Here is a 13,053-nt window from a genome sequence, read left to right as displayed (position 1 = left end):
CATTTTATCATTGAAATATAAGAGCTCTTTATATAGTCTGGATACAAGTCATTTATCAGATATGTGACTTGCAAATATTTTCTCCCAGTCCAGGGCTTGTTTTTTCATTTTCTTAATGGTATTTTTTGATACTACAGAAGTCACCTTAAATTACTAGAGTTATTTAAAATTCAAATTGAAGCCTGACTGGTGGTGGTGCAATGGATAAAGTGTTGACCCAGAATGCTGGGGTTGCTGGGTTGAAGACGTGAGGCCCCCCTAGCTCTGAGCATGGGCTAATCAGCTCATCCGCAAGGGGTCCTGGCTTGAGGAAGAAAATCATCCACATGATCCCAAAGCTCATCAGCTGGAGCCTAAAGATCACTGGTGTGAAGTCCAACGTCGTTAGTTTGAATAAGGAGACACTGGCTCAGCCCTGGTCAAGGCACATATAAAAGCAATGCACGGCCCTGGCCAGTTGGCTCAGCGGTAGAGTGTCGGCCTGGCGGGCGGGGTACTCGGGTTCGATTCCCGGCCAGGGCACATAGGAGAAGCGCCAATTTGCTTCTCTACCCCCCCCCTCCTTCCTCTCTGTCTCTCTCTTCCCCTCCCGCAGCCAAGGCTCCATTGGAGCAAAGATGGCCCGGGCGCTGGGGATGGCTCCTTGGCCTCTGCCCCAGGTGCTAGAGTGGCTCTGGTCGTGGCAGAGCGACCCCCCGGAGGGACAGAGCATCGCCCCCTGGTGGGCAGAGCGTCGCCCCTGGTGGGCGTGCCCGGTGGATCCCGGTCGGGCGCATGCGGGAGTCTGTCTGACTGTCTCTCCCTGTTTCCAGCTTCAGAAAAAGACAAAAAAAAAAAAAAAAAAAAGCAATGCACAATTAAAGTGACGGCAACTATATATGATTTGATGTTTCTCACCCTATCTCTCCCTTCCTGTCTCTTTCTCACTCTCAAAACAAATAAATACATAAATAGGATTTACTTTGTATTCAAAGAGTTTTTAAAATAAAATAAAACAAAATTTAAATTTAAGCAAAACTTCACAGTATAAGATGAAAATTATATTTTAGTGTTCTATTTTCATACAGCTAGAAATCAGGATAAATAGCTTCTATTTACAGTAGTAATACAAGTTTTATTGACTTTAGTTGGAATCAAAGATTTATTTTAAAAGAACAATAAAACTCTAACGGGATAAAGGCAAGCAATATAAATATAGCTTGAGAAGGATTAATACAGTAAAGATGACACATTTTCAAAGTGAGTATGTAGATTCAGTTCAATAAAGACATTTTTAGTACCTGTTTTTGTATTATCATTATAATTGATGCTGAAACAAATTATGAATAAGACATAAAATATCTTAAGAAAGTGCCCTGGCTGGTGGCTTAGTGGATAAAGCATTGGCTCAGTGTATGGATGTCCCAGGTTCAACTCCGCGTCAGGGCACACAGGAGAAGCGATCATTTGTTTCTCCCCCACTCCTACTCCCCCTTCTCTCCCTCTTCCCCTCTCGCAGCCAGTGGCTTGATTGGTTCCAGTGTGGGTCTGGGTGCTGAGGATGGCTTGGTTAGTCTGAGCATGTCAACCTTGGGTACTAAATATAGCTCTGTATTTGAGCATCGGCCCCAGATAGGGTTGCTGGGTGGATCCTGGTTGGCCTGCAAGCAGGAATCTCCCTCACTATCTCCCCTCCTCTCATCAAAAAAGAAAAAAAAAGAAAGAAATTTATGAGTATTAAGACACTGGAATTAAGAATTAGCTTGGATTTCTACCTCATGTTATACACTGTAATAAGCCTCAGATAAATCTTCAATTTATTCATTCTGTTTTGGTTGTATTATTGCATTAAAAAATCACCCAAAACTTGGTGGTGTAAAACAAAATTAATTCTACTTTTAGCTTTTCACCATTGAGTATAATATTTGTTTTGTGTTTTTTATATGTGGCTTTTATTATGTTGGGGTAACTCCCTGCTAGTTCTAGTGCATTGAGTGATTTTGTCATAAAAGGGCGTTGAATTATGTCAAGTGCTTTATCTGCATTAGTTGAGATGATCGTGTGGGTTTTTTCCTGCATTCTGTTAATGAAGTATATTACATTGATTGATTTCACATGTTGAACCATCCTTGCACTTCAAGAATAAATTCCGGCCCCGGCCAGTTGGCTCAGCGGTAGAGCGTCGGCCTGGCGTGCGGGGGACCCGGGTTCGATTCCCAGCCAGGGCACACAGGAGAAGCGCCCATCTGCTTCTCCACCCCCCCCTCTTCCTCTCTTTCTCTCTCTTCCCCTCCCACAGCCAGGGCTCCATTGGAGCAAAGATGGCCCGGGCGCTGGGGATGGCTCCTTGGCCTCTGCCCCAGGCGCTAGAGCGGCTCTGGTCGCGGCAAAGCGACGCCCCAGAGGGGCAGAGCATCGCCCCCTGGTGGGCAGAGCGTCGCCCCTGGTGGGCGTGCCGGGTGGATCCCGGTCGGGTGCATGCGGGAGTCTGTCTGACTGTCTCTCCCCGTTTCCAACTTCAGAAAAATAAAAAAAAAAATTAAAAAAAAGAATAAATTCCACATGGATATGGGACATAATCTTGCTATATGGTGCTGGATTAAGTGTGCTAGTATTTTGTTGAGTATTTTTGCATCAGTGCTTATAAGGGATACTGGTCTGTAGTTTTCTTTTCTTGTACGGTCTTTGGCTTTGGCAGCAGGATAATGCTGGCCTCAAAATGAGTCTGGAGGTGTTCCCTCCTCTTAATTTTTTGAAAAAGTCTGAGAAGGGTTGGTATTATAAGATCAATTTTGCCTTTAGAAGAGTAGAGAATATTATGTTGCACTGATTTGAATATTTAAAACTGAATGAAAGAAAAAAAACCCTACCTTTAGGTAATCAACTGTGCCCTGTCCTTTCTTAGTCTTTTCTGTTCCACTGTAAATGGGCCAGGCCTACGTCAGGATAACAGCTTCATTTCCATGGCATCATGACATCATGACCGAAAGGATTCTCTTTCTTGGTCCTCTCTAGAAACAAATTCATGTCATTTCTTCACCTTGTTTTGAACAAAAAGTTAACTTCTACATTAACCACGCACTTTGCCTCAGACTGGACATCAAGGGGCTTTGGTTATTTCCAAAGTTCAAATCTACCTCAAAAAATGAGAAATAGACTATTTGAGAAAACATTAAGAGAAAATTCAGAATAAATCTTTCAGAAATTATCAGAATTGTGGCTTATTTCTAAATGTCTCTAGGTCATGTGAGATATCCCTATAGAGTTATAATAAGACCCAATTCCAGGTTAGCTGCAACAAGAGTCTTAGCCAATATACTGTAGACTTTCCAAGAGCTGATAGTGACCATGGAGTGGTTCAGTGCACCTATGACCCCATGGAAATATTTAGAATAGCTTGACTATGGCTCTCCTTTTCTATTAACTTTTTTTTAAAATAATGGCTTTTTTGAGACATAATTCACATGCTATACAATTCGCCTTTTAAAAGTGTACAAATCAGTTTTTAGTATATTCACAAAGTTGTGAAAACATTACAACAACCAATTTTACAGTATCTTCTTCAACCAGGAAGAAACCCCATACCTTTTATCTATAACCCTTCCATTTTCCCATCTACAGGCAACCACTAATCCATTTTCTGTCTATAGATTTGTCTATTTTGGATATTTGGAACCATGTAATATATGGTATTTTTTGTCTGACATTTTTTACTTAGGATAACGTATCAGTGCTGCATTCTTTTTTATTGATGAATAATGTTCCATCATATGGATATACCACATTTTATTTATCCAATTATCAGTTGATGGACTTTAGGTAGTTTTGAATTTTTTGGCTACTATGAATAATGCTGCTATGAATTTTCATACAAAAAAATATCTTCTTTTTAAATTTTAGTGAGAGGAAGGGAGGCAGAGAGACAGACTTCTGCATATGGCCAGACCAGGATCCACCCAGTAAACCCACTAGGGGGTAATACTCTGCCCCTCTGGGGCCATTGCTCCATTGCTCAGCAAAGGAGTCACTCTTATAGCACCTGAGGCAGAGGCCACAGAGCCATCCTCAGCACCTGAGGCCAACTCGAGGCATGGCTGTGGAAGGGCTATTGAGAGAGAGAAAGAGAGAGAGAGAGAAGAGGGAGGGGTGGAGAAGCAGATGGTTGCTTCTCCTGTGTACCCTGAGTGGAATCAAACTTGGGACATCCCCACACTGGGGCTGACACTCTACCACTAAGCCAACTGGCCATGGCTCATGTAAAAAGTTTCATAAAGAGGCCCTGGCCGGTTGGCTCAGTGGTAGAGCGTCGGTCTGGCGTGCAGAAGTCCCGGGTTCGATTCCCGGTCAGGGCACACAGGAGAAGCGCCCATCTGCTTCTCCACCCCTCCCCCTCTCCTTCCTCTCTGTCTCTCTCTTCCCCTCCCGACACCCCAGAGGAGTAGAGCATCGCCCCCTGGTGGGCAGAGCGTCGCCCCTGGTGGGCGTGCCGGGTGGATCCCGGTCGGGCGCATGCGGGAGTCTGTCTGACTGTCTCTCCCCGTTTCCGGCTTCAGAAAAATACAGGAAAAAAAAAAAAAGGTTTCATAAAGACATATATTTTGAATTGTTTTCAATATATACCTAAGATTGAAATTCCTGAGTGTTAAATTGTTCTTGTCCTCCAGTCCTGTCTGCCTCTGTTCTTACTCCATATTCCTGACTCTGGTAACAGATCTTCTCTTATCCAACTTCTGTAGCCTCTTTTAGAGTTTCCTTTTCCCCACAAAGGATCGAGTTCTTCAGTTACTTTAGTTCCCCATTTCTCTCCTTCCTACCTCCACAGCTGGTCTATAACTCCATCCACTGGTCTATCTACTTGCATGTCTTGCCTTCCCCCAGTTATCTTACTTCATACTTTGGAGTATGACAATCCTAAGTTTGAATTTTTTTTTTAATTTTTTTTTCTTTTTTGTATTTTTCTGAAGCTGGAAACGGGGCGGGGAGAGACAGGCAGACAGACTCCCGCATGCGCCCAACCGGGATCCACCCAGCACGCCCAGGGCGTCGCTCTGCCGCAACCAGAGCCATTCTAGCGCCTGGGTGAGAGGCCAAGGAGCCATCCCCAGCGCCCGGGCCCAGGCCATCTTTGCTCCAATGGAGCCTTGGCTGCGGGAGGGGAAGAGAGAGACAGAGAGGAAGGAGGGGGGTGGTGGAGAAGCAAATGGGCGCCTCTCCTATGTGCCCTGGCCGGGAATCGAACCCGGGTCCCCCGCATGCCAGGCCAAGGCTCTACCGCTGAGCCAACCTGCCAGGGCCCTAAGTTTGAATTTTAACACAACCATTTAATAGCTGTGTGGTAATCCTACCATTTCTTGAGAGCTTACTATCTCCCAGGCATTAGACCAAGTACTTTACATACATTATCTCATTTAATGCAAACACTTAAGTGTTTTAACTGTTACTATTATGCATATTTTTCAGATAAGACTCAAAGTTTAAGTGACATGCCTGAAGTTAAGCAGCAGTCTTTGCCTCTGTTAGAGCCTGTTCTCTATTGTAGAGCTGGAATATTGCCTCCTCTTCCCATCAAAACTTGCTGGTCCTTTGGCTAATGAATATTTATGAAAAATGCTCAACCATACTAATAATAAAAATGCAGGCCCTAGCCGGTTGGCTTAGCGGTAGAGCGTCAGCCCAGTGTGTGGAAGTCCTGGATTCAATTCACGACTAGGGCACACAGGAGAAGAACCCATCTGCTTCTTTTCCCTTCCCTCTCTCCTTCCTTTCTGTCTCTGTCTTCCCCTCCCGCAGCCGAGGCTCCATTGGAGCAAAGTTGGCCCGGGCGCTGAGGAGAGCTCCATGGCCTCTGTCTCAGGTGCTAGAATGGCTCAGGTTGTAACAGAGCAACACCCTAGATGGGCAGAGCATTGCCCCCTGGTGGGTATGCCAGGTGGATCCTGGTTGGGCACATGTGGGAGTCTGTCTGAGTGCCTCCCCACTTCTAACTTTGAAAAATTACCCAAAAAAAGCAAATTAAAATATAAAAGAGATACCGTTTGTCCCCTAACAAACTGGCCAAGATTTTAAAAGTCTTCAGTGAGGATGAAGGGAAGCAGACACTGGTAGACATATACATTGATACAATCTTTTTTGGTCAGTTGAGTTATATGTATTAAAAGTCTTAACATTGTACTTATCTTTTAATTCTGGAATACAAGTAAAAAATTTTAATCTAAGGAAATGTATGTGGACAAAAAAATTAGCAATATGTATACTCAATGTATCTTTGAGTTTATATAACATGTTTTCATTTTTTTTTCTTTTTTTAATGTTTATTCCATTGATCTCAAAGAGAGAGGAAGGGAGAGAGAGAGAGAGCTAGACAGACAGACACACAGGAACAATAATCTGTTCCTGCATGTGCCACAACGAGGGACTCGCCTTGAGGTGGTGAACGCGCAGTGCAGTGTACAGATGATGTGTGATGAAATGCTACACTGAAAACCTATGTAATGTTATTGACCAATTTCACTCCAATAAAGTCAACTAAAAAAAAAATAACTATTTTATTGTTTTGCTCTCTAACAAACTATAGAAATGATCCCTGAAAGTATAGTCTTTGTTTTGCTCTCTAAATTACAATTTTTTCTTTAATAAATAGATACAACTTTAGAAAGAGATATATAGCTATGGAGATAAATTTATCTTCTTTGCAGCTGAAACAAGGGTTTCTTTGTAGGGGGAGTTCTAGGTCTGTCAAGGATCATAGAAACAGTCACTAACCAGTTTTCCTCAAACACTAGGCCAAGTGGACAAGTTCGAGCTCGTTGGGAAGTTGAAGAAGCCAAACATGAGCAGGCGTTAACGTGGAACCATGGATGGGAGAAGGCTGAGAAAAGCTGTTGTAGCTACCGCATCTGTGGATCTGCAGCTAAACACCCAGTGGGGCCGCTGCTGGTTATCAGGGCAGCATTTGGGAAGGTGAGTTGTTCATGAGCAGAGAAGAATGAGGACAAACAGGGACCTGCCAGGACCTCTGCATATGCCCTTCACCATCTCTAATCTGTGTCTCATCAGTGTTAAGTGGCTGATGATTCACCTCCACTTTTCAAATATTCTGCAATTTCCTCTTTGGGTCAATTCTAACTGGGAACCATACAGGAAAGAGATGCTAAGAATCATAGTTTCTACTTTAACCACATTGACAATAGCACAATCTAGCACAGATTCTTAGTCTGAAGATAGAAAAGAACTCCTACACCTTGGCCAGGTGGTTCAGTGGATATAGTACTGTCCTAGTGCCCCAAGGTCATGAGTTCAATCCCCGGTCAGGGCACATATGAGAAGCAACCAATGAATGAACAAGTAAATTGAACAACTAAGTTGAACAACTTGATGCATCTCGCTTTTCTCTTTTTTTCTTTCTCTCTTTCTCAAATCAATGGGAAAAAAGAAAACTCCTGCAAGTCAATAAAAAAAAGCATTATATAATACAGTTTAAAACTGAATGAAACATGCCCTGGCTAGATAGTTTCATTGGATGCTTGGCCTGAAGCACAGAGGTTGCTGGTTCAATCACAGCTCAGGCACACACAGGAACAGCTCAATGTTTCTGTTTCTCTCTCTCTCTTTCTTTCCCTTCCTCTCTGGCTAAAATCAATAAATAATTTTTAATTAATTAATGAAAAACTGAAACAGGCACTTTCAAAGAAGGTATCCAAACAGCCAATAAGCATCAGGAAAATACAAATTAAAACACAATGGTCTACCACCATCCACCCATCATAATACCCAATGAGGGTGAAAGTATGTAGAAACTGAGACTCTTATGCATTGCGAGTGGGAATGTACATTGGTTCATCTACTTTGGAAAAGTGTTTCCCGGAAATCTTCTAAAACTAAATATATATATATATTTATCTCTTATAACTATATATATATATATATCTTATAACCTAGTAATTCTACTCCTACTTATATAACTTACTTATAAGTGAAGTAAGTGCAAGTGTCCACCAAAAGATATTTTTATGAATGTTCATAGGAACCTCATTTATGATAGCTTCAAACTGGTAAGCCACATATCCATCAAAAGGAGAATGAATAGCCTGACCAGGCAGTGGCACAGTGGATAGAGTGTTGGACTGGGACACAGAGGACCCAGGCTCGAAACCCTAAGGTCGTCAGTTTAAGTGCAGGCTCATCTGACTTGAGCGCGGCGTTGCTGGCTTGAGCATGGGATTATAAACAGGACCCCATGGTCGCTGGCTTGAGCAAGTTGCTGGTTTGAAGCCCAAGGTCGCTGGCTTGAGCAAGGGGTCACTCACTCTGCTTAGCCCCACAGTCAAGGCACATATGAGAAAGCAATCAATGAACAACTAAGGAGACAAAGGAGACACAACGAAGAAATTGATCCTGAGGATCTCCCTTCCTGTCTGTCTGTGTCTGTCTGTCCCTCTCTCTGTCTCTGTCTCTGTCAAAAAAAAAAATTTTTTTTAAAGGGGAATGAATAGTGGTATGTACATAAAATGTAATACTATGCAGCAATGAAAAATAATGAACTCCTGTACATGCAAAACATAGCTAAATCTCACTAATGAATTGAACAAAAGAAGACAGTTTCAGAGTACAAAACAAGAAAACTATAGTGATGAGATCAGAATAGTGGTAAGCTCTGTGCTGACCAGAGAGAATGAGGAGACTTCTGGAGTGCCGGAGCTGTCCCACATTGACTGGGGTAGTGGTCACATGAGTGTATACATAAACACAAGTTCATTGAAGTGTACACACTGAAGATAACTGTACTTTATGTTCTCTACTGTATGTGTTTTATATCCCAATTAAAAAATTAAAAAGGAATCCTGATCACTAAAACATTCTTGGAAAATACAATTGAAACTGCCGTCCTAGACTAAGCTGGATTATAGCTGTGGGAGGAAGGCAGAACTATGTTGGAGTCCATTCTGATTCTATATTAAGAAGGTGTCTAGGGTTGGGGCAGATTGGATGAACTTTCAGGTGCTGCCGAGTGCTGCAATGTTTTTAGAGGGTGTTGTGTTGAATGTGGGCCCAGTAGAAGTTCCTGGGACTACAATCAGAGTTTGGATGGTCCGAAGCATCTACTTGAGCAGGGGCCCCCAAACTACGGGCCGCATGCGGCCCCCTGAGGCCATTTATCCGGCCCCTGCCACACTTCTGGAAGGGGCACCTCTTTCATTGGTGGTCAGTGAGAGGAGCATAGTTCCCATTGAAATACTGGTCAGTTTGTTGATTTAAATTTACTTGTTCTTTATTTTAAATATTGTATTTGTTCCTGTTTTGTTTTTTTACTTTAAAATAAGATATGTGCAGTGTGCATAGGGATTTGTTCATAGTTTTTTTTATAGTCCAGCCCTCCAACGGTCTGAGGGACAATGAACTGGCCCCCTGTGTAAAAAGTTTGGGGACCCCTGTACTTGAGTAATGCCATTGCAGAACCACCATGAAGGGGAGCTTACCCTCAGAGGAGGAACATAACCATTTGTTTTGACAAAACAGGCCACCTTGCTCTTGGCACCGTTGTGAGCAGGCACCAGGAAGCTCTGGACTTTAGCAGGTACCCCATTCTGTCTGTCAGTTGTATTTCCTTGGTTGTCTCAGAAAGCTACTGCTGAAGGAGGATGGCTGTCAAATAGTCTAACAGGAGGATTCTTGGGGTGGGGTATGTTATGCTGCCCAATACTCTAACATAGGTCTTCTGTGAGGGTGGCAGTACTGATGATCTTTGCTGACTGATACGTGGAAGGTGAGGAAGCAAAGAAGAGTGCCCACTTAGGCTGCCAATATCAGGCTCCTCGGCATTATTTTTCCACACCTGTGAGACTGCCTTAGTAGTCAGCAAGTCCTATCCCTCTCAGGACAAGCTGACTTTAGCTAGACCTGAGGAGAAACACGTGAGTGAGGTGTCCAGGCTGGAATCCTTTCATTCAGGATAAATGTGAGTGTGTTTGTTTCCTTCAAGGAAGTTTGTTTGAGTCAATTAGGGCAAAGATCCAGATGGAAGTAAATAGATTTTTTTGTTTGTTTGTTTTGGTTCTTAAAACAGTGTAACTAACATTAGATATCTTTCCTCTGGTGAAAGTTAGTAATAGGTGGTTAGGCTAGTAAAATTTTGGCAGAAGCACAATCAGTCACAAGAACCTTGGGCACGTTTTATTTATGCTTCAATATACCGTGGGGTGTTTTTCTTTTGTTCTGTTTTGTTTTGTTCTGTTCTGTTTTGTTTTAAAGTGAGAGAAAGGGAGATAGTGAGACAGACTCCTGCATGAGCCCTGACTGGGATCCACCTGGCAACCTCATCTGGGGCTGATGCTTGAGTACCAAACTATTTTTAGCACCTGAGACTGGTGAGCTCCAGTGGAGCTATCCTCAGCGCCTAGGTCCAAGCTTGAACCAATTCAGTGGGAGGGGAAGAACAAGAAAAGAGGGAGAGGGCAGAGGGAAAAGCAGATGGTCATTTCTCCTGTGTGCCCTGATCAGGAATTGAACCCAGGACGTCCATAGGCTAGGCCAACACTATCCACTGAACCACTAGACAGGGCCTGTGTTTTTTTCTTAACACTATATTGTAAACATTTTCAACATTTTTCAAAAGTATCCTTTTGAATGGCTACACAATCATCCATGATAAATATGCTAGAATTAATTAAACTCATTTCTCTATTTTTGTATACTTCCATTATTCCAAACTTTTTGCTATTATAAATAATTCTGTATTATAAACCTTCTGATTTGGTAAAGGCAAATTTGTTTGTTTTTAAGAGTGATTCCTAAGACTGAAAGGACCACTTTAAAGGGTGTGAGCACTTTAAATGTCTTGATTCTGATTGCTTATCAGAAATGATATGCCATTTTACCTGCTGAGCTAGATCTTAAATTGTGTACTAGGCATTGGTGTCCTTATGTGTGTTTCTGTTACACTGGGGTAGTCAACCTTTTTATACCTACCGCCCACTTTTGTATCTCTGTTAGTAGTAAAATTTTCTAACCGCCCACCAGTTCCACAATAATGGTGATTTATAAAATAGGGAAGTAACTTTATAAAATTTATAAAGCAGAGTTACAACAAGTTAAAGCATACAATAATAATTACTTGCCGCCTGACCGGGCAGTGGCGCAGTGGATAGAGCGTCGGACTGGGATGCGGAGGACCCAGGTTCGAGACCCCGAGGTCGCCAGCTTGAGCAAGGGGTTACTCGGTCTGCTGAAGGCCCGCAGATAGCCTGACCAGACGGTGGCGCAGTGGATAGAGCGTCAGATTGGGATGTGGAAGGACCCAGGTTCGAGACCCCGAGGTCGCCAGCTTGAGCGTGGGCTCATCTGGTTTGAGCAAAAGCTCACCAGCGTGGACTCAAGGTCGCTGGCTCCAGCAAGGGGTTAATCGGTCTGCTGAAGGCCCGCGGTCAGGGCACGTATGAGAGGGCAATCAATGAACAACTAAGGTGTCACAACACGCAACGAAAAACTAATGATTGATGCTTCTCATCTCTCTGTTACTGGCTGTCTGTCCTTGTCTGTCCCTCTCTCTGACTCTCTCTCTGTCTCTGTAAAATAAAATAAAGTAAAATAAAATAAATTAAAAAAAAAACTTACTTAATAATTACTTGCCAAGTATAATACTTTATGTCAGATTTTCGCTAAGTTTGGCAGAATAAATCTTTATAAAACAACTTACTATAGTTAAATCTATCTTTTTTTTTTTTTTTTTTTACAGAGGCAGAGATAGACAGGGACAGACAGACAGGAACGGAGAGAGATGAGAAGCATCAATCATTAGTTTTGCGTTGCGACTTCCTAGTTGTTCATTGATTGCTTTCTCATATGTGCCTTGACTGCGGGCCTTCAGCAGACCGAGTAACCCCTTGCTGGAGCCAGCGACCTTGAGTCCACGTTGGTGAGCTTTTGCTCAAACCAGATGAGCCCACGCTCAAGCTGGCGACCTCGGGGTCTCGAACCTGGGTCCTTCCACATCCCAGTCTGACGCTCTATCCACTGCGCCACCGTCTGGTCAGGCTATCTTTTTATTTATACTTTGGTTGCTCTGCTACTGCCCACCATAAAAGTTGGAATGCCCACTAGTGGGCAGTAGGGACCAGGTTGACTACCACTGTGTTAGACTAATGTCTGGTGGGTATGACTGGGGCCTTCCTTGACCTCTGAATCATTCTAAACAGCTCTTCCCCCCAGTCTGACCCTGTTCTGCATACCTCTAACTACTACCTCGAGTTTGCTTCCAATCCAGTGACCCTCTTGTAACCATGGTGCTGCTAGCTTCTACTCTAAGCATCCATCCTCATTGCCATGACTGCTGCTTCTACACGCAAACACCTTGTATTTGATGGACTGATAATTCCAATTAGCCCACCTTCTTAGATCTAGTGATTTGTACAGATGACTAAGCATGTACAAGCCAGCCTCTCCCTCAGGGTAAGGCCTTCTCTGCTAAAGCCCTGCTTATTTCCAACTGATTTTTTTTAAGAGCAAAGGTTATGGCATCAGATAGATCTCAGTTCAATGAGCAATAATCTTGCCTCAGATAAACCTCATCGGCTACGATACTGCCACTGCACTAAGCTATAGATCTCAATTCAAATATCTACTTTTCCAAGTCCTGGATGTGTGTCCTTGAATCTATTTCCTCATCTCTAAGGAGAGACAATAAGATGTAGTGATCTTTATTCGTTTTTTTGTTTGTTGCCAAAATAAGTATGTACACAGGTACATCCCTAGAAAAATGAAGTGTTTTCAGTGTTTTAAAAACTATACATTAGCCTTAAATAAAGCTGCAAAGTTCTAACGAAAAAAGTCAAATTAGTTTGCTTTATGCTTGTACAGTATCAGTTTAATTGAAATGATCTTGCTAATAAAAACTTGTTTGACAGTTAAACATCTCTAATTAAAAATTGGAAAACAAATTACTTAATATATTTTGTTAGGTACTTGGTAGATGTTGTTGTTGTTGTGTGTGTGTGTGTGTGTGTGTGTGTGTGTGTGTGTGTTTTACAGAGACAGATAGGGACAGACAGACAGAAAGGGGGAGAGATAAGAAGCATCAAT

The 13,053-nt window shown here is 42.7% G+C and overlaps 1 pseudogene; it reads right to left on the bottom strand.

Moving 5' to 3' along the window:
* Window positions 1–12,504: 12,504 nt before the first annotated feature.
* LOC136312326 (U4 spliceosomal RNA) lies at window positions 12,505–12,572 on the bottom strand (annotated as a pseudogene).
* Window positions 12,573–13,053: the final 481 nt, after the last annotated feature.

Source organism: Saccopteryx bilineata, chromosome 8 (genome assembly GCF_036850765.1).
Source record: "Saccopteryx bilineata isolate mSacBil1 chromosome 8, mSacBil1_pri_phased_curated, whole genome shotgun sequence".
NCBI classification, from domain to species: domain Eukaryota; kingdom Metazoa; phylum Chordata; class Mammalia; order Chiroptera; family Emballonuridae; genus Saccopteryx; species Saccopteryx bilineata.
Note: the sequence above shows the minus strand (reverse complement) of the source record. Positions and strands in the feature narration are given on the sequence as shown.